Source organism: Dama dama, chromosome 29, assembly GCF_033118175.1.
Source record: "Dama dama isolate Ldn47 chromosome 29, ASM3311817v1, whole genome shotgun sequence".
Taxonomy (NCBI): Eukaryota; Metazoa; Chordata; class Mammalia; order Artiodactyla; family Cervidae; genus Dama; species Dama dama.
This window is the reverse complement of record NC_083709.1, coordinates 37,103,082-37,123,696: the sequence shown is the minus strand read 5'-3', so window position 1 is coordinate 37,123,696 and position 20,615 is coordinate 37,103,082.

Below are 20,615 nucleotides of genomic sequence, written 5' to 3'. Positions count from 1 at the left end.
AAGAGCTAACGGGCTGGGTGCAGTGCAAGCTCCCTCCTCCCTCCCACTTCTGGTCCGTTCTGGGAAAAGCTTATGGGCCAGCACCTAGGGGCTAATGTGTGATTGTCTCTCTGTGGGTGCCAGAGAGCTGAGCTCTCTTTCTGATGAGCCTGGGAAAGCTTGAGAGGCCCTGAAGGACTTGGTAGAGCCTTCGTGACAAGAAGGGGAGAAGAATGGGTTGAAACAGAATAAGAATTACAAAGCACTTTGCTTAAAAAGCAACCCTCCGCAGCGGTAGTGATAATGTTGACACCACTTTGACACATAACTGGAGGTAGTGGATTGGGCCAGGATCTTTGGAAGGTTGGCATTAGAATTCTGACAACATGATTAACTCAAAAAAGAACTCCTAATGCTGGGGTTTGGATGTACCTGGGTTTGCATCCAGCCTCATTCATTGGCTTACCTGCTCTGTGACCTTGATCATGTTTAGTCTTGGAGCTTCAGGGTTCCATCTGTGAAATGGGAATATCAAGGTCAACTCCATAGGCTTTTTGTGGTGATGACGTGAGCATGGAGTATGGCTGGCACTCACACAGCATGTCTTAGGGTTATCTTAGAATCTCAGAGGTCATAAGGTGTGAAATCTGGTTCACATGGTAAGGAAATTAGCCGGCTACCACAAGATGAAAAAATGAAAGAGAAAAATCTAGAAATCTGGTCTCCAGACCCTCATCTAGGTGTCTTTCCATTCTTCCCATTGTCTACCCGATGCTGTCCACAGACATCAGAAACTTGGTTGGATTTGGGGTGCAAGAGGCCACATTCCACTTCCCTAATGATGGTATTTCTTAACAGCAGACTAAACTGCTTCTCAGACCTTCTGCTTGTCTTGGTGGAAATGGCTTGAATCTGCCTAACCATGTGAGCTTAGGCCCTGCTTGTCTCTGCTGCTCTGGCTGAAAAATCTCAGTGGTCTGAGAAAAGAAATGGAAGGTGCTCTTTCAAAAGAACATTTTTTTTTTTCATTTATTTTTATTTCAAAAGAACATTTAAAAATCATTCTTATAAAAGCAATACATGTTTACTGTGGAAATGAGAAAATCTAGATAAAATATGGAAACTCTAGTGAAAGAAAAAAACCCACCTGTAACCCTAGGATGCTGCCCTGTGTTTCCTTTCAGGCTCCTTTCTATGCCCACACACATGCTAGCTTGTTCAGGCCCTTGCTCGCTGCAGGATATTTTAGGCATTAAAAGTGCAGTCTGGCTCCACAGGCAGATCATTTAACTTTTCCACTATTGTTTCCTCGTCCATAAACTAGGGCTTCCTCAGAGGGTGGATTAGAGACGTAAATGAGCTCATCCACCTGACACACACTTTGGAGCACACAGGAAGCCCTGCCGAGGTTTTCCTTAGGATGACTATTATTCAGTGTAAATCTGGGATTACCGTATAATCTGCTGGAAATACGTCTCTTATGGGGGCCATTTCTTCTTTGCTCACCCCCAGTTGCTCAACTCTTACACTTCCTTAAACTGCTCACCCAGACAGGGTCTCAGGGTCAGACTGACCCTGCCCTTCCCTGGCTGAATGGTGATAATCATGTGTTCATCTTCCCGAAGGGTTAACGCACGAATTCTCACATCTTGACTCCTGGTGGGCATATTAGATCCACTTTATAGGAGGGAGATCTAAGATGGGGCAGGCATTGAAGTGGCTGTATGAGGTCTCCAAGCAGATGAGGTGGATGTCCTGGTTGCCGAGAAACGAACAGGGCCACCCATAGGAGTGGTTGGGCTACTCCTGGGCTTAGGATTTGCCTTTATCACAGTGGAGATGAGGCTTAGATGGTACAAGGAGGAAGGCTGAAATCAGAAGAAGACAAGTTCTTGTAAATGAATATCTCATGGAAAAGCTCTGAGAGTCTCGTTGATGTGTGTTTGTGTGTGCGCACGTGTGTGTCATCTTTTTGGTGTTTTAAAGCATCCTTTCCTGGGATTCAAAGATTCTGAGAGCGAAAAATGATCATTTTAAGCCAGACTGGGCAAGATAGGATCATAAATCAGGAAGGATGATCAGGGGCTGGCTTTGTGTGTGTGTGTGTGTATGTATGTATAGCACATGCACAGAGAAGGCGCCAGTGTGCAAGCCTCTTGGGGTGAGTGGGAGGAGCGGACATGGGCCTGCAGAAGGGAGCTGGTTTTGATGAAATATTGGCTAACGCTTGGGGCACCGAAGGAGAAGAGGCTCTGGTCAGGGAACTGCACTGCATTAGAATTTATAATAGATTAGTTTATCTGCCCCTTGATCTTCAAGGGTATTCGGGGAGCTGAGGATGAAGCATGTCTGCCTTGATTTTCACAGTGAGAGGAAACCTCTGGAACAGAATTCCCAGCTTCTCCCTCTGCACAGCCCAAGGCGGTGAGAGCTTGCTATTCACACCCCCGCTCAGGTCATTTGGAGGAGGCTGATGGTGCCCAGGAATGCCGACATACTTCACAACATCACACAAAAGAGCCCACTCAGATTCCTAAGGGGAGCTGCTGTCGGTCCATCCCGGTCTCGAGTGCAGCACTGGATGTGATGGCCCCTGCACCCCCTCCCGCTGCAGAAGTTTGCAATCCATATTCGTCCTCACTGTCCACAGGATTCCCTTCTCTCCTGTCTGTCTGTCTGTCTGCCTCTTTCTTCCTCGCTTACTGTCATGAAGAGGGGAGCCTGCTAGGGTGTTTCGGATGCTCTGCTTTAAACGCCAATGAGCTGAAGCGGCCAGGAAAGAAAGAGCAAGAGGTGAAGTGTGGTTTGATGTCTCGGGGTGCTGGCGAGATGATTCATATAACAAGAGCCCCTTGGGGTCCTCGGTTAAATCCCAGCCTAGCACCGCTCCCCCCCAACCCTGGCTGAACTGGAACTCTGAAGTCCAGCCAAGGAGCATTGCTGGTGCTCCCCTGGCAAACAATCGGAGGGTAAGAGGCAAAGGCCAGGGGAGGGTGATTCTTTCACTGGAAAAATTACCTGCCGGGAAAGAAGGAATTGTATGATGTGTGCAGTGAGAAGTCCAGTCAGGAAGGACCTGGCTGTTGCATTACAAGGCCACTCTCTGAAGCCAGAGGGACTTTTTATTGCCAGAGAGGCCTGCAGGTTCCAGCTAAAGTGGCTGTGGCAAGTCTTTGGGAGGGCATGGTGATGAGGAGCTGTGAGCCAGGGCTCTGGATGCCAGGTTGGGAATGAGGGGGGCAGAAGCTGAGGAGGGGGCTTCACTGTCTTCAGACTCACTCTCCTAAGGCAGGAGGGAGACCCAGCGGAGAGAGGGGCTGCCTGCTTCCCGGCTAGCCAAGGGCAGTACACCCTCCATTGCCCCCACCTTAGGCTTTGTTTGACATCCCCTGTGTTTGGCCACACTCTCTCCACCCCCAGCTTCTTAAAACCTCCCCCTCTCTCACTGGACCGTCTCTCTGCTTCTCTCTTTCTATGGAAGTTGCATAACCATCTTTCATTGAGGGCAGCCCCTTCCCCTCAGGCTTCCTTCACGTAGGTATGGGTACAGAGACTTTGGGGCACCTGACCCAGGTCTGGCCAGGTGACCCAGTGAACCAAGATGGTCCAGTCAGAAGCAAACCTGGAACTTCTGTTGGAAACTTCAGTTGGAACTTTGGGGATGGAGAAGTTCTCTTTTATCTTGGTTGATGAGATGAGAGGATAAAAGCCTGGCTTCCAGGGAGGCCCATCAGGATTGGAAAATCTGTGTGAAAGTGAAGCCACTGGAAAGGGAAGAAGAGTGAAGAGGTGTTTAGAGATGAGTTCCTAATGGCATCCTTTGAGCACTAGGATCTGATCTTACTGGAAGGCAGGGTCTATACCTGGACTCTTCAGTTTTACCAGCCAATACATTTCCTCCCCTTCCCCCTTTCTTGTTCAAATTTTTCCTGCTACTTACAATTGAAAATGTTATGTCTGTATGTTAGGTGGATATACTTTTCTCTCTTTCCTGCATGGAACCCCCTTTGTCCCTTTCTACTCCTCATCTATGACTATCTCCCAAAGTTGAGTGCTTAGCTTGCTCTTTTTCCTGACTCACTCAGGCTTTCCATGCTCTCTGTGGTATCAACTATGTGTGACCACTGTGAGAGTGATCCTGACTGCCACATTTGTGTTTCTACCTTAGATCTTATTCCTCGTATAACACATTTCCACATGGGTGTCATACACATGGTCACGCACAGCTAGCTGAAGTCAATATGTTACTCCTGATCCTTGGGAATGGTGAGGGGCTCCCTTTTCACATTTCTCCTCTTCAGCCTGGGCATCTGCTTCCTCTAGTTCAAAGTCAGGATTATTTTTTGATTCCTTCTTTTCCTCTTTTCTGCCCTGTATTGCATTATCCATTAAGCCTCAAGAATTTCTCTCGCGTATGTTGTTTTCCTTCATCTACTGCCATCCTCTGGTCTCAGATCTCATCACGATGACCTCAAAAGCCTCTTTCCTGGCTTTCGAACTGTCCCATCTATGTAGCACCCTCCAGCGTATTTTTAACTTCCTCAAATACCTCTCTCACTTCACAGCTTACCTGGGAATGTTGGATTTCTCACTGTTGGGCATCTTGGTGTCCCTTAGATATTGGCATTCGTGAGGTGTGAGAAGTCACAGAAACATCTTTCTGGAATACTAATTTAATCTGAAATCTTTCTTGGGGTGTGGAAAGTTAAGTGTTTTCATGAGAAAGTAATTAAAAATGTTTTTATATTAAAACAGATTGATCTTGGGTTTCCCAGGTGGTGCTAGTGGTAAAGAACTCGCCTGCCAAGGCAGGAGGTGTAAGAGACGCAGATTTGATCCCTGGGTCAAGAAGGGGGCATGGCAACCCATTCCAGTATTCTTTCCTGGAGAATCCCATGGAAAGGGGAGCCTGGCGGTCTGCAGTCCATAGGGTTGCAAAGAGTCAAACATGATTAAAGCGACTTAGCTTGTACACACAGATTGATCTCATATAAAGAAAAACATAAAATGCATATAAATTTTAAAGATTAAATATTGATTTCAAAGAAGTTCTGAGATTGTAGAAGTCTGCTTCCAGCCACCACCCGAGAGCTCTGGGGTTCCTTTTCCTATGCCATTGGGAAGAAAGTTTGGAGAAGCACTGACATGTTGAGTCAGGTCTCACGTCCTCAATTTGGTGTCTACCTCAACTGCCCCTGTCTTTCCTACGCTCCTCCTTATCTCTCATCGTTTCTTGGAGGTAGTGGGCTTTCCTAGTTGTTCTTTGAACTCTGTACCCTCATTCCCAACTTTGTTTCTTGTCACTGTCTCCTTTCTCCAGTGATTTCCCCTTTCTTTTTCATCAGCCTAAATCATCTACCTCTTTCAGCCTTAATCACCAGCTCACAACGGTTTCTCCCTTCTCATACCCTTGTAGCCTTTGGCAGTCCAGATCAATAAATGGATTATGTACTGGCCAAGAGTCACTAGCCTGACCAAAACCCTGGCAAGTCTCCCTATTATCTGGCTGTGGGATAAAGTCCGGATTCCTTGGCATGGTTTACTGACTCTAGGCTGAGCTGGTCCCTGCCTGATGCTTCAGTCTCATCTCCCCTGTGACTTCTTCTGATCTTTGCCATCCAGACTTCAAGAACGATTTAGTGCACCTATAGCACAGTGGCCACTCTCCCCTTTATCTTAGCCCTCTTCATCCCCTTCTCCTTATCTTGTCTTTATCCTTTACAGAAAGTATTGAAGAGAGTGAGGTACAAAGAATGGAGCTAGAGAGGGACCACATCATGTAGGGCCTCACAAGCCCTGATACTGAACGTTATTCTGAGGAGAGTAGGAAAACATCAGTTGCTCTGAGTATAAATGTGACTACTTGGTTTATGCATTTTTGTGCAGGGAGGGTGTTGCCTTGTTTTCTATTTCTCCCATTTTTATCATTATTACTTTATACATATTGAATCTATATTGTGAAGTTCATATATCCCAATGATGGTTATATATAGTTCTTCTTTCCTGTTCTTCATATTCTCTTTTTTGTCTTAAATTCCATTGTCAGATATTGAAAGTGATGCTATGACTTTCTTTGATTCATATTTTCCCTGAATATTTTTTCATCCTTTCATCTTTCTGTTTTCTTTTAATTTTTCTCACAAACCACATATCGTTGAATTATATGCAAAAAATTTAGCTAATCTGAGAGTCTCTGTCTCTCCTATACTTAAATCTACTTATCCCCACAACTATCTCAGATCTATCTCTATTCCATCCACCTATCATCTATTATTGATCATCTATCATCTGTCTGTAATCTTACCCTGAACAAGTTGAATGTGTTAACATATCCTTATTCATTTTGCTGTCCATTCCTTTCTCCCATTCCCTTGTTGATATTGTTTGAAACTTTTGTTCTGAGTTCTTATCAATACACTTATTTATTTTTATTTGTTTCTTAAGTTTTTAGATAGCAAAAATTCTAGTAATTATTTGAATTTCTTTATTCTCCATATTTCTTTTAGTAATCGCCTGAATTTATTTCTTACCTGAGTTGTCTAAATAGTTTGTTGTGTAGCAAGCCTGCTAAAGCCTTGTATGCTTGAGAATATATCTATTGAGCTCCCAGATTTAAATGATAATTTGCCTGAATATAACATTCTACTATAAAACTCCGTTTTTTTCCCCTTTAGTAACAGGTGTCTGGTTATCTATATTGGTAGAGGGGCTCTAGAATGATGGAGCTCCTAGAAAGGGGGGTCAGAGATGAACTCCAAGGCAGAGTATCCAAGTCCCCCAGAACTACAGCATCTTACCCCAATTTTTTGCCCCTTCACAGGCCACAACTCTGGCCAGAATCTTCTTTTAAATGTTCTGAGAAAGTACCCTTGGAAGGAAGTGATCACTGTGGATAAGCTTTTCAAACTCTGGGTGGCAACCCATTAATGGGTCATGAACAGTTTTAGCGAGTCAGCCAGTGGAGGTATGGGGAGGAGGAGGGAAGAGAGAGGAGGAAGAAGAAGGAGAACAGAACATGAAGAACAAGGAGGAAAATGAGGAGGAGGAGGAGCAGATGGAGGAGGAAGGAGAAGGGGTGGAGAGGTAGAAGAAATAGAATGGAATAGAACAAAATAGGTTGAAAAAAAGTGGAGGGCATCCCAACAGTAAGCACATTCTTCTGTGAAAATTTTCTTTCATTTATTCAGGGCTATATGTGTACTGAGGCAGCACATGAAATGTGTTCTCTTATTGTGAGTGGAAGTCAAATTTGAAGAACACAGCTCTTGATGTGACCCACCAACCTTGAGGTGAGGGGGCATGGGGGCAGTGGTTTGGTGGTTTACTCGCTTGATCGTGTCCAAATATTGTGACATCATGGATGGTAGCCCGCCAGGCTCCTCTGTCCATGGAATTTCCCAGGCAAGAACACTAGAAAGGGTTGCCATTTCCTTCTCTAAGGACTCTTCCGTACCCAGGGATTGAACCCAGGTCTCCTACATCGCAGGAGGACTCTGTACTGACTGAGCCATCAGCAGGGGGGTGAATGCTGAAGACTGGCTGACCAGCCCATCAGTTTGTCACTCCACAGGGTGTTGCGTTGTCCCCGTTTTACCCCTGTCCCACCAACCATCTGGCTAATGTCATTGTCTTCTTTTCCACAATAAGGCAGGAGATTATCTGAAGGTAATGGCAAGGGCAGAACTTGGGAGCTTCTTTTATCACTTTGCTCATCCCTGCTGCATCATACCTGCTGTCCCTACCCACGTTCAGTCTACCAAGGGCTTCCCCACAGTTTATGTTAGCTCTCCAAATCCAGTCTTGCTTCTTCTTTCTGTAATTCTTCCAGGTTGGTTGTGTGGGAGGGAGCCAGCATCTCAGGCTGGTTTTCATGCTGTCAGAAAGCAGAAACCTTATTTGCAATCTGACACAGGTCCCATACCTTGTTCTTCCGTGTCTTTACCTTTGGCAGCCTTCATCCTCTTTCCATGCCACCCCAGGCCCTCCCACCTCCTAAATCCTCCTGCTTCTTTCTCTTCCTTCCCCCATGCACTATCTATTTTGACTTTTGCCTTTGTCTGTGATTATTGGAAACCTTAGGCCCCAGCCAGCAGGGAGATTTATAGCTAAACAATTACGCTGTTGAAACCCTGACAAGTCTACCCTGGTTAATGGCTTTGAAAATATGGGAGAGGTGTGAACAACTAAGTCTATGAGGCTCCATGTTGTGGGCCTACAAAGACAGACTTGTAGAACCTATTTACTTTAATGGGAATTGTTCATTTTCTCTTCTCCTTACATTAGTGTTCCAAATGCTGGTCTCACTCAATATGGATTCATTACCTAGAGAATGGCTTGGATATTTGGATAATCATCTTCTAAATAGTTTCTTTTTTCCCTTTCCTATTATGATTTTTGGAGCTTGGCCAACAACAATGCAACAGGCAAGCAACAGACTGAGGGAAAAAGCAAACAGTGCTGGGTTATATTAGTAAATTATCGTCTATTAGATGCAGGTGGGATTCCTCAGCTTCCCAGCCTGGCAGAAAGCTTTTAATAAAGCAGCATGAGAAGGGAAGAGCTGCTTTTGAGGTGGTGTCACGGAATCTGGGGAGGAAAGGATCAGGCAGGAGAGTTCAGTGGTCAAAGACAAGACTCTGTGCTGCTGGAAAAGTGGGTACCTAGGGGCGAGCCATCACGGGCATCCTGAAGAACTGGGCCTCTGCCTTATCAGGGGAAGCAAATGACTGATCTGAACCATCATTCCCTTGGAGCAGTTGTACCTGCACACCTTTTATGTGACTTCCTGGTAGGGAGGTATACTTTCCTGCCCTTTGACTTTAGAGTGGGCCAAGTGATCTGCCTTGGCCAATGGGAGGTTTGCGGATATGATGTGAGCCCGAGTTTGAAATACACATGTGAGATGGGACTTGCCATCTTGTGCTCCTACTTTCACCATGGAAAGGACACGCCTCAAGAAAGTGCTCTTCCAGTGAAGACGAGAGACGTGGGGGAGCTCAAAACCCAACCCACAGGTTGGAACCGAGCCTAGCCACACTCAGTCTCCATCACTAGCCAAATCCCTGTCAACTCATAGATGTGCGAGTCAAAAAGAGCTTTTTGCTGATTGCTGCCGAGATTTTTGTGGTTGTTAGCTATGAAGCACATCTCACAGATGTACCCAGCAGGGCTGCCCTGGGACACAGTGGGGAGGCACACTCTGCTCTTCACTGAGTTGGTGTAAGAAGTGGAGGTGGTTTTAGAACCCTGGTAAAGTCTAAGCTGTTGCTTTCTGTGGCAAGATGACCCATGCAGATGGCAATGCCATTTTCTCCACAGAATGGGTCTGGAAAGGAGAGCAGAGACACAGTCTCCAGAACTTCCTGAGACAGAGGAAGAATTGAGAGAGCAGTTCTGTAAAGGAGCAGGAGTCCAGCATTTCAAAATGTTGCTTCAAATGGGAGGCTGAAGTCCTTTGTGTGATCTGCACGTAGTTTGTGCCAAGACAAAAAAAAAAAAGTGCTGAGAGGTTTTATGGCCATGGCTTAGTTAAGAGTGAGTGGGAATCCATATTGTCTTGACTGGTGTAGCTTTTAATTCAACACTGGAAGTTTCAAAATGTTTTATTTGACTGATACTCGGTCTCAATCTTCAACACTTAACACAGTACTAAACAAATAGGAGATGCTCAGTCAATTGACTTATAATTGATAGATTATCAGGAAACTTAAACCTAATCACAGCACTGCCATTAATTAATTACATGACCCCAGACTAAAAGCTTAACCTCTCAGTTCCCTCATGTGAAAATGAGCATGATGTTATTTGATGTCCATAGTCTCCATGATGATAGTTGGGAGGATAAAATGACATGAAGATGGAAAAAGTCTGCAGTGCTCCAGAAGTCATAGACTATTATTCTCCCATAGGCCCTGCTGTATTGGGTGCTTGTCACTTGTAGAGCAAAATGGAGACTGAAGCAAGAATGCAGCCTTGAAGGGGTCAGAAGGTGCTACTTCCCTTTGCTGTCTCTACAGGAATATGAATAAAGGAAGTAACAATAATATTTCCCAGTCCTTTTACTACTGTAATTTGTGAGGCCAAGTCAGGTCTCTGGGTTGAGAAATCAAGCTTTTTATTGCACCTTTAATTGCATGGTGTGAGCCCTGATTTGACCTATAATTGTTTTGTAAAAACATTTCCTCAATCAGCTACATTGGAGGATTGAACTAGCAGCATCTCTGATCATAGGCCCTCTGACCTCTTTTTAAAGTTGCCTGGTGACATAGGTAGTCATGTATGGATGTGAGAGTTGGACCATAAAGAAGGCTGAGCACCTTAAGAATTGATGCTTTCAAATTGTGCTGGAGAAGACTCTTGAGAGTCCCTTGGACTGCAAGGAGATCAAACCCAGCAATCCTAAAGGAAATCAACCCTGAATATTCATTGGAAAGACTGATGTGGAAGCTGTAATACTTAGGCCACCTGATGTGAAGAGCTGACTTGTTGGAAAAGACCCTGATGCTGGGAAAGATTGAGGGAAGGAGGAGAAGGTGGTGACAGAGGATAAGTTGGTTGGATGGCATCATAGACCTTATGGGCATGAGTCTGAGCAAACTCCAGGAGATAGTGAAGGACAGGGAGACCTTGTGTGCTGCAGTCCATGGGGTTTCAAAGAGTCGGACATAACTGAGCAACTGAACAACAAGAAGTGACATAGGTATGGTTTGAACTGTGTCCCTCCAAATTCATGCGGTAAAGTCCTAATCCCCAGTATCTCTTGAAGTGACCATGTTTGGATATAGGGTCTTTACAGAGATAAATTGCAAATAACCAAAATAGCCTTCTGTGACCACCTTACTTAAAATAGAAGCACCCTCACCACACACGTATTTCCTATTTCCCTTTCCCACTTTACTCTTAACACCTGTATCTGCATGCTTTAGCTTGTTGATTATATATTGCCTAAATCCCTGTACTGGACTGCAGACTCCATGAGGGCAGGAATTGGGTCAGGAAACTGCTTTATTTTGTGCACCTAGAACAGTGCCTGGCACAGAGTTGCCATTCAGTGATGTGTTTGTTAAATAAATAGATCGGTGTTTGACATACGGTGCACTGATAAGGTACAGTGTTGTATCATCAGAAATTGTACCATAATGTTCAACCCTGATTCATTCTTAGTGATATGGGAGTGATAAAAATGACAAGTAAGAAATCAGTTTTCTAAGGTATATATACTAGAAGATCCTAATTATATAAATACATGTTTCCAGGAAGAAATAAATCAAGATATTAATAGTTATCTCTGGTGTGACTTCCCTGGTGGCTCAGGCAGTAAAGAGTCTGCCTGCAGTGCAGGAGACCTGGGTTCGATCCCTGAGTTGGAAAGATCACCTGGAGAAGGAAATGGAAACCCACTCCAGTATTCTTGCCTGGAGAATCCTTTGGACAGAGAATCCTGGGTGGGATACAGCCCCTGGGGTTGCAAAGAGTCAGACATGACTGAGCAAATAAGCCCAGCACAAAGATAAACAAGTTAAAATGAAGTCATTGCTGTGAACCCTAGTTTAGTATGACTGGTATCTCCATAGAAAAAGAAAATAATGGAATCAGACATTCACACAAGGAGAACTCAATGTGAAGATGAAAGCAGAGGCCAGGGCAATTCTTCTAAAAGTCAAGGAACACCAAAAATTACCAGTGGTCTACCAGAAGCTAGGAAAGAGGCATGGAACAGATTCTCATAGCCTTCAGAAGGAGTCAACCTTGCTAACACCTTGATTCAGACTTGTAGCCTCCAGAACTGTAAGACAATGAATTTCTGTGATTCAAGTCACCCAGTTTGTGATATTTTTTTAGAGTAGTCTTAGCAAACTAATACACATAGAATTTCTGTTTGTGAAAAAGCTGGTTCTTTGTATTGATAGCAAAGATATCTACAGTGCTTACGATTTACCAGGCAAGGTTCTAAGTACTTTACTTATGACTTATGTATTCCTCATCAGAAGTCTCTGAGGTAGGGACTCCTAGTATCCTTGTTTTGCTGATGAGGAAACTGAGGCAACCAGGTGATTTAGCAACCTGCTGAGGGTTAGAGTTAGTATGCGGCAGAACCAGGTATGAACCCAGGCTGACTGGCTTCAGAGCGTGTCCTTTTGCTTTCCAGGAATGTGAGATAGAACATTAATGGTGTCCACTTGTTCGTGTAGAGATCCCAAATCTGCTGCCTCGGTCTTTGCTCTCTAGAGTAAGGGAACAACTTTATTTCCAACTCTAAATGATGCTTTTCCTCCTACGTTTATGATATAGTTTCCCAAACTTTCCCCCTTGCCTTCTCCTCTGAATATCCCCTACTTTGTCAACATTGTCATTCATTTACCTCAGTTATCCAGGATCCCAAACGTGGTCTGATCCAGTTGGAAAATGGTAGAGTTATCACCTGCCATGATCTAAATATTATATTGATTTTTTTAGTAGTTGCATTACCCTAATGATCACATATTAAATCATGGTCAACTGACAGACCTGGTCAAAACTCATAGCTCTAAAGCTGGTATTATCCTGTCTGTACAGTTTATTCTTTCAACCAAAGTAATGGACTTTGCATTTGTCCCTGATGTTTTTTTCCCCCAACATTTACACTGTCAAAATTATTTGAATCTTGATTCTATAATTCATGGCCACTTACAATTTTATAGTAGATTTCTTTGTTGGAATATATTATGGGCAGCTAGGCTTCTGGAACCTTCTGTCCTTTCTACCTAATTCAAGATGACATAGCCAAACAGTTACTTTGGTCTTAACGAAATGACAATTTCAGGCAAATGTGTGTGTATGTGTGTGTATATTTATGTTGGTATGTACTATATTACAGTTTTAAAAAATTTGGTTTGCTCATAATTTTCTTTGATTTTTTAAGCTTCCTAAGTGTCTCCTACCTTTTTTTCTCTAACTTTAAAATAGAAATATTGAAGCATGTTTAGATGAAGAGGCCATGCCTTGTTCTAGGCTTGATCTCCCCAAGATGAGCACTATTCTGTGACCTTCCTATGTTCATGCAGCAAGTCAGGAAATCCAATCTGCTTACCTTTGGGGAGTTCTTGGAAGATCCTCTTTTATAAGAAACATTTTCTACCCCGAGAGAGAAAGGAGGGCTAAGCAAGTATTCTTAGCAGTTCACCAAACACTCTGGAATTATCTTCACATTTTCAGCTTCGAGCCCGTATCTAAAAGACATACTGATTTCCAAAGTCATACCAGCTTCCTTCTTTTCCATGGTAGGTAACTTTTGTCTTCTTGGGCTTTTCTCCTGCTACCATGCTACATTTATCCATTCTGCTGCTTGCTATCCTAAACCAGTAGCTGCTATTTCTGTTCTGCTGATATGGGGAATGTCTTTGTTTCTACTGATTTTATGGCTCTTATACTAGGCTCTGATAAAGTTTCATCAGTGTATTTAAGTTTCTTTGCAGCCCTCTCTCTTAAGGAATGCAGAATCTGTTTTTCTGAGGCTAGGTGGAAGCACATGGGTTTTTAATTAGAAATACCCCTTCTTACTGACAGTGGACCACTGTTCCACATAAATTCCAGACACACCATCAGAGGTCAAATTCTTACCACTTGTGGTAAGGTAAGCTCATTGGGTTCTAAGGTGGACATTGTCAATTGTTTACTAACATCCATTCTCTTTCTTCTTTCCTAACAAGATCCTTATTTTCTTCTTGGTATTCGACCTCTGTACCCAACTCAGCCTTGTAACTCACGGGAGTTTTTTTCAGTCTTTCATTTCAGGGATGGGTCTTGATTGGTCTAAGTCAGTCCTTACCACCCCATCTCCTTTGCTGGTCATTATCCCTGAAGCCAGGGATAGGACAGTTCGTACCTGATGGTTCCCTGGCAACTACTGGTCCATTGGGTAGTTGGGACTCCCTGGGACTCCCGTTGACCAAATAAGACTGAAGGAAAGAATTTTTAGTTCACAGTTGGGGGAGAGTTTTTGTCTTTTGCTCACTGAACATGAATAAGGAAAAATGTAACCCTCTATGCTGCTGAGAGCTAACTTGTAATCATGAAGGAAGTCGGCTTGAAGACAAAGCCAACAAGTGCCAGAAGAACAGACTAAGGGAACTTCAGAGGTTCAGAGTCTGGGCCGTGATGTGCCCCTGCCTTCCTCATATGTGGGGTAACACCTTCTTCTTTCATTGTTTATACCCGTTCTAATCAAACATGTTCAAATTAATGCAGCATCTTAAGGAAACGGGAGTCTTATGTTCTTGCAGGTTTGGTAGAATTCCTGAGGTGGGCTTGCATCCAGGGGAAACCCAGCTTTTAAATGGTAAACTGTCAGCTTTGTTTGTATAGTGCAATTGAAATATTTGTTTCTTATGGATTAGCTTTTTTTAACATGACAGAGATGCTCACTGGACCCTCAAATAAATTCGTCTCCATTGATCCAGTGTCTTATCCCAATTATTCTCAGCTTCCCAGGTGGTGCTAGTGGTAAAGAACCTGTCTACCAATGCAAGAGACATAAGAGACACAGGTTCGATCCCTGGGTCGGGAAGATCCCCTGGAGGAGGGCATGGCAACCCACTCCAGTATTCTTGCCTGGAGAATCCCATGGACAGAGGAGCCTGGTGGGCTACAGTCCATGGGGTCACAAAGAGTTGGACATGACTGAAGCGACTTAGTGCATAGCATGCATAGGGTGGTGATGATCATGTCTGATCATGCCTTATAAATGAAACATAAGTATAAGAACCTTAAAAACCTTTAAAAATCTGATGTTGGTTTTATAAAGCTATATAAATTATGTTGAAGAAGGGAGACATTTAGTTCACGCATGACTTAAAAAAAAGAAAAAGTTCATTGTGACCGTCCATTCCAAGATGCCTGCTCTTAGGAAAGGTACTTGGTATCTTCCTAACAAAAATGTAAATACTCTTTCCAGCGTGTCATCTCTCTGGTAGCTTGGAGAACTTGGAGAAAGAAGGGTTTTATGTGGTAACATGATTATTTCCAGCATTTCTAATCAAATAGCTTATAAGGAAGTGAATTATATATGGTCCAAGTTGGTCTGAGGCAGAATAAATTCATTCACATCTTCATGCTAGGTGTGATGTGTTTTTAAGTTTTAGATGTTCAGTCTGTTTTTGTGACAGCCTCACTTTAATGTCTCAGGTTTCCTGAATACCAAACTCTCTTTGGCTGATGTAAACTTTTATTAGTGTTTCTGATCTAAAGGTGGGATAATTTGCTTTTTAGGGCAAAGATATACCTAGTTTCATTTCAAGTAACCAATAACCTCTAGTTTATCTTTTAGTTGAACTTATATATTTGTGTAGTGTGTAGTGTGTGTGTGTGTGTGTGTGTGTGTGCATGCGCTTTTGTATGCCTCCTTATGGACACACATGCCTGAGCTTTTTATAAACCAGTAGCAAACAACTTAAGAGATGTGGTCATATAGAATGGACCGAGCATCCTTTTCTTGAGTGAGAGATAATAAATCATTGTTCTCAGGTGGAATCTTTTATTTATGCTTTGGGATTCCATTTTATCGAGAAAGCTTTGGTTTTCCTTTTTGGCTTTGTCTAAGCTCCACTTTAGTAAGTAATTCCAATCAAGCTGACATTTATTAGTGAGGACATGGTCCACTCCAATCTCATGCTCACAGTCCAGCTGTTGCCATAACAACTTTCCTCTGGACTTCCCTATTTGTAAGTATGTGTATATAATGGCAGTGCTGTGTGGTTGCAGATTTGCTGTTTGTTAGTAGAATAAAATCACTATCTACTCCTATGCCTTAGGAATCAGTAAGCAAGGGTTTTTGTCATTAAAAGAGTTTTAGCTTAAAATTTGAGCAATTGAATAGTATTACCATAAACTGGAATACAAGATTTTACTTATGGGTTGTACGCTGAGAATATTTCTGTTTTCTAAGACATTTCACACTCATCGTTTTATCCTCACAATAATCATGGGGGTCTGAAAGGTACATGCACATCCTGCCATCATCACTGTTTTATAGTTGAAGAAAATCAAATCAGAGCAAAGTGATTTTTCCCAAGGCTACTCAGTTAAAAATTGGCCAGTCCTGAGATTCAAACTCAGAGCTTCTAAATTCCACCATGGTTTTGCCACAGGAAGAAACAAAGGTTGAAACAGTACTCTGAGGTCATTCCAAATTATTGTCTGTTGTTTTTGTGTGTGTGCGTGCGTGTGTGTCTCTGTGTGTCTGTGTGTGTGTATGTGTGCACCATCTCAGAAGGTAAGAGTCGCCTGTGTTATTCTTGACATTAATTTTCTGAGATATCCCAAGGAGATTTTAAATAACTTACTTAGTTGGAAAATAGAGCTGTTTATTTGGGTGCTCCGGCTGGTGTGCCAGTTAAATAATTTCTGTGTTGTTAAGTACTTCTTAGAGATGGTTCTAGAAAGATAGAGCTTCACATTCCTTTATTTCTTACAGATCCAGAAATTCAGATTCCCTGGGGATAGAACCTCTTTAGCTTCAGGGTTTTATAATAATCAAATTTATTTATTTTAATGGCAACCCACTCCAGTATTCTTGCCTGGAAAATTCTATGGACTGAGGAGCCTGGTTTGTTACAGTACATGGGGTCACAAAGAGCTGAACATGTCTGAACAACTAACACTTTCACACTTTATTTATTTATTTTTAATTGAAGGATAATTGCTTTACAATATTGTTTTGATTTCAGGTTTTGAAAGGATTTGAGTTGTTAGCTCCCCCATGGAAGAGTTTAAAACTTTTAGTGCTCTTTCTACATGTAAAAGATAGTATTTTGTCCTGATTGTCACATCTCCTGGAGTTCTCTCTGTGATTTCAAAAATTCATAAAGTGAATTTTTTGAGTGTCTGTATATGCTGGCAGTGCTCAGCGCCTCCCTTTAGTGATCTCAGTTTTCTGATTTACAGAGACTGTATTCTGAAGCAAACAGTTGATTTTGCTGAAACTAGTGATAAACTAAAGAGACCAAAACATTGTTTTTCTCTCCAGTTACTCTGCTCTTACAGACTATTCCATTGAGTTAATGTTGGACACAGGTGGTTCCTTTTAAACCTGGATCAATATGTTCTAGAAGTTGTGCTATTAACATCTGCAATCTGTATAACAGGATGCTTAAAGTAACGGCTATTTCTTTAAAATGGGGAAGGAATAGTTTTGGAGGCTGGGCACCATTTTTTCTTAACTCTGATGAACATCAGAAGGGGTCTTTGAGACTGGGAATGAGCCCGCTGAGCTGGAAGGCAGGCTGTCGGTGCAAGGCAGAGGAAGGAAGGACATAGCTTATGTGCTTCTTTGTCCTCTTCTTGATCTACACTCCCTCCCAAAGTGATTTTGTCCTATCCCAATGGCTTGCTGCATTTTTCAGAGCTTGTTCAGGGAGATAGAAACCACTCTAGGGAATTCCCTGGAGGCTCAGTGGTTAGGACTCTCTGCTTCCAGTGCAGCAGGTCTTGGGTTGGAGTCTAAGTTGGGGAACTAAGATCCTGTATGCCTTGCAGAGTGGTCAAAAAAAAAAAAAAAAGAAAAGAAAAGTATTATAGACAGTAATGACTTGAATTCAGAGAATTAGAGGCAAGCAAAACCGTTGGAAGGGCTGTGGAGCTAAGGTCAGGGAAACTCCCAGTGCTGATTTCAGCTGCTGGCAGCTCTGGAGTGGGTCATTCTGGAAAGTTTCCTCAGAAGTCACTGTGAACTTCAAGTCTCCAGGAGCAGGTGATTCTCCAGAGCTTGCCTGGAAACCCCCGCCATATATGCTGATGTGTCTGCCTGGAAATCTTTCTGGAAAACTCTGGCTTCCAAACTTTGTGCAAGGGCCTCTGAGAGGAGACCCTAAGCCACAACCACAGAGGGGAAGAATTCTAAGAAATGTGTTTCCGGCTCTCCCATGCCCTGTGATACAGAGGAGAGTGTAGCAAGAGGTGGTGCTGATGCTGAGTTATCAGCTGACAACCAAGGACATTGCCTGTATCCATTTTAAAGACCATTATTTTCAGTCCATACCATGTGAAAAACAGTTACTATATGAGAATGTGCAAGTCTGAGGCTCCATGATGATCACAAATGTGAATGAATTTGGTAGCCTTTATCCTCTTAAAAGTTGTTCTTTTAGCAAAAAATTAGGGAAATAAAAAAGAAGAAATTAGAGAACCAATGATAGCCTCACTTTGATCTTTGTCTCTGTCCCCAAAGCAAACAACCTCACTAACCAGCGACAGTAATTTTTAAAACTATCATGTGAATCATTACAATTGGGGCTTTCCTGGTGTCTCAGTTGGTAAAGAATCTGCCTGCCAATACAGGAGACCTAGGTTAGATCCCTGGGTTGGGAAGATTCCCTGGAGAAGGAAATGGCAACCCACTCCAGTATTCTTGCCTGGATAATCCCACAGACAGAGGAGCCTGGTGGGCTACAGTCCAAGGGCTCGCAAAAGAGTTGGACATGGCTTAGTGACTAAACCACCACCTCCCTGAATCTTTACTAAATCTGAATGAATTTCAAATATTGGCTAAGAGTTTATCTATTCTACCATAAGGAGAAGCTCCTAAATCAACAGTTCTCAAGTGTTTGATACAGTGAAGTATTTCTGGAGTATTAACACAATGAAGAAAAACACCTTTTCTTTTACAAGTAAAAGAAGATGATCAGGAAAATAGAAATAATTCTTGTAAAGTAGAAAATCTTCTCCTAGCTCTTCCCCTCCAGCTGTTTCTTTTTTTAAAATCCCTGTTTCATCATGTGCTTTTTCTCTAATTCCTCTTTCTCTCCTCACACCAGTTGTACCATTAGCTCTTCCTTCTCTTTGTTTTTCCGAGGAGACTTGGTCATGGCCAGGGATGGTCATCCCCCACCTCAGGAACACTGACTGTGCTAATATAAATCATTTGTGGAGAACATACGATAGCTGACAGCCCAGGCCAGCAGGTCTTGGAATGTGTTCTCCTGCCAAAGCCCCTCCTCCCTCCCACAGACATTTTCATCACTGGATTTCAAAGACAGATAATGCATGAGAAGAAGTAACAGCCGTTTTTCTTCCCCCAGCATACCTTCCTCCCACCAAAACTCACCCTGATACCCAATGGGAAAGAAATGAGACAATTAGATTTTTTTTTTTTTTTTCCTTAGAAAATTTGCAAGACGAAGCCCCAGAGACAGAGCATGCCAGATGTTGTGGAGAGCATGGCTGCTGGGTCCCTTCGGCCACACATGCTGAAGTCATGAAGTCAGGAAACCTGACTCAGTAGTCGCTGTTCCAGTGTGGGGGCTGACAAAGCACCGCATGGTCTGGGATGGCTGGAAACCGAGCCCATCCCCGGAGCCCAGTCCTCTTCTGAGTGTGTTCTTGGGCTGGGGTCAGTGGGAGGGAGCCTGGAGACTGCGGACTACTTCAGCACTTTCTGGGAAACCGTGAAAGGTCAGGATAAACTGGGGGCTTGGTGTCCCTGCAGTTGCAAGGGGAGTCCTGTCCACACTGTTGATGGATGCTGAGTGCCTGGACTCTAACGTACAGGGTCTTGGATGCATACTCCCACAACGAATGAGATGAGATGTCCAATAGGTTTAAATGAGAGAAAGTAAGAAAGCACATGCTTCCATGTTTTTCTATTCCAGGTTTGCCTTTATTAAAATTACAGTGAGACAGTCCTACAAAAATGAACACAAACACAAGAGTGAACCAACTCTTAAAATGCAGGCTCTAGGCTCAACCTGCTCCTCCTTGAGCCCAGATGCAATCAGCTCCCCCTCTGCCATATGCTGTTGTTCCAGGTCGAGGTGGCATGTTTATACCAGACTTCTGTGGATTCAGAAGACTTCAGTGCTATGCTCATTTGCTCCAGACTTGACACAGCCTGGCAAAGCAAATAAGATCCTCCTTTTTGGCCCTGCTGATCAGCTCTGGGAACAGCCCCAGCTGCCTCTGATTCCCTGGAGACCAGAGCATCCTCCTGGGCTCACACCTAGAAACGTTCCCCAGATATGGAGTTGTACGATCAACATGGACCCATGCTCTGGTTCTTAAATTAGTTCAGAACATTCACCAGGGAGACTTGTTATAGATACGGATTCCAGGCTGCCAGCCCCAAAGATTTGAATGGACTGCTACAGACCAGGGCATCTTTCCTAAGTTACCAGGTGGGTCTGATGGACTTGCTGAGCGTTGGTGACCGGTCCGGGACAGCTGCATTAGAAACTTTTTCTTACAGCAATGCCTCCAAGTGCCTCCCTAGTCCCCCCACCCTCCCCCAGCCAGACAGGTGCAGACATTTGCTGTTTGCTATTCATCAGAGCATTTTACAACTAGCTTTCTGCAGAACAATAAAAAACAAAAGAGTTCAACTTAAACATAGCCAAATGACTTTTCACAGAGCAGTAAAGTGATTTCCTCCCCGGCTCTGCTGTGAAGCAGATCTGAGCAGCTCTGTCCATGCCGGACATTTTTGCAAGTTGACCCTGGGCCCACTTCAGAATCGCCCTACAAGGGACCTGGACTGCCGGGTCCAAGGTCCATCACTGTGGTTAATTTCAGGTCTGCATCCCCAGGGGTGGGTGGGAGCTGGCTGAGGCCTCAGACCAGCTGGGTAAAAGAGCCCCATGCCCACGCTGCCTGGTGGCCTTCAGAGTGCT